The sequence below is a fragment of the Sinocyclocheilus rhinocerous genome, unplaced genomic scaffold (genome assembly GCF_001515625.1).
Source record: "Sinocyclocheilus rhinocerous isolate Xijiao unplaced genomic scaffold, SAMN03320098_v1.1 scaffold1214, whole genome shotgun sequence".
NCBI lineage: Eukaryota > Metazoa > Chordata > Actinopteri > Cypriniformes > Cyprinidae > Sinocyclocheilus > Sinocyclocheilus rhinocerous.
This window is the reverse complement of record NW_015627891.1, coordinates 15,575-17,596: the sequence shown is the minus strand read 5'-3', so window position 1 is coordinate 17,596 and position 2,022 is coordinate 15,575.

Genomic DNA, 2,022 nt, shown 5'->3' with positions numbered 1-2,022 from the left:
AATTACACAAACAAAATGTTTAGCGTACTGTCTCTGGAAATATCAACAGTGATTGATCAGCCTTTATTTTTGTATTGTAGACGTTATTACTAGGCGAAGCAAAATTTGCTGAAATATCCACGACATAGGCTACAGTAAGAGCGCGTGGTTTATCTGTCCATCAGATGCGTGTCAAAGTTGAGTTCGTTACTATAGCAACAGTAGATCAAACAATCATTGTAAAAAAAAAACTTTGTCGAGATCACGAGAAAATTAAGTCGTTAACGAGAAACCAACTCTTGTTATGTCGAGATCACGAGAAAATTAAGTCTTATAACGAGAAAACAACTCTGGTTATGTCAAGATCACGAGAAAATTAAGTCGTTATAACGAGAAAACGAGAAGGAAAAAAATTTCTATTGCATGGCCGCTTAGAACTTCCGTAATTAACATAATTGAAGGAAAAAGGTTATTTTTTCATTGTTTTTGACTCATGTAAAATCGCATTTTAAATGACGGCACAAAGACTGCGAACATTTTTTCTGCCGGTGGCGGTGCAACTAAATTTTGTGAGCGGTCGCACTGTTGCGACCACCGCGTTGTCCAACTCATAAGAGCTGCCATTTCTGTTGTTGCATATGAGAAACACAAAAAGGCAAACGAAACAAAAGCATAACGAAACCGCGCTACTCGTTTGAGCGGCGTAGTTTATCAGCTCGGACCAATACTTGAGCACAGCGCAAGCAAACTGGTCCGAGCTCAGAACAGGTTTACTGGGGAACCAGTGTTGATCTCGCTACACTGTTACTGCACAGCGCCGCGAGACCCAGAGAGAAGCGTTTGCGCTGATGATGCACGTCAGAAAACCAGAAGTCGCAACGGTAACTATAACCATGGTGTTGTGGCAGAAATAGTCGAATCAATGTTATTGCATTATTCATTTCAGGTTTTGTACAACCATTTGAGAGAGAAATTCTAGCACTTTTCAATGACTTTCAAACATTTCACCCAACTGTTTCCAGCACTTTAAAGTTATAAAAATGATCCAATTTAAATGTTAGCCTATTTTAATGACCAAAATATACTTTGTGGTAAACAAACACGGTAAATTAAAAACTACTTCAAATTACCACTATTACCAGTAGATGGCAGCAGAGGAGCATTTATTGGCTTATTAGACATTCATCACTACTTTTTGCTTTATATTTTGAAATTATAAAAATCACTATTATAAAATATCAAATCATCAATAAATCAAATTTTGTCACAAAGTGCCTTGAAATGTTTTTTTTTCTTCAATTTGCAATTGAATCACACAGTGAACAAATTACCATGATCATAGTTATCTATATTATCACGGTATTGTTAAAATGTGTTGAAAATGTTCAAAAAGTACTCATACACACAAGCTGAAGGTGGAAATTTTCAAAAAGTAATTTTCGGAAATTGCGCCACTGCATCTACATGACACAAACTTGTATTATTTGAATAAGTTTTATTACATTTTGTTCCTGAAATCCACCCTTCACCTGGGATCAGGATAATCTTGATTTTTTTGGGATAAAAGATAATATAAGTATATTTTATTATATTATTATCTTTAGAGAATGCTAGTGTTATAAGTGAAATTGATGTCCAGGATACTGGGAATTTGGAGTAGCTATATAATAATATAATATAATATAATATAATATAATGACAGAATATTATAAAAAGATATTTGTAAGATATTTAAAAGATAATTAACCCATGTTAAGATCCATTATTGTTATTTTATTTATATTTTACCTTGACCAACTTAATCATGCAGTAGATACCATAAATGTTTAATGCTTGCTTTTTGCAAAACTGGTGGAAATAAGCAAGTCCCAATACCCAGTATACTACCAGTATGTTTAAGTCCAAATGTCCTTTACTTGCAAGCACCGTAATAAAATACTTTAACTGTACACTCCCAGCATGACGTAACAGTTCATTTATAAACAGCACTAACGTTATGTACTTTCTCTAGTTGTCCCGTTATTTACTGCCCATCGAGTGTGC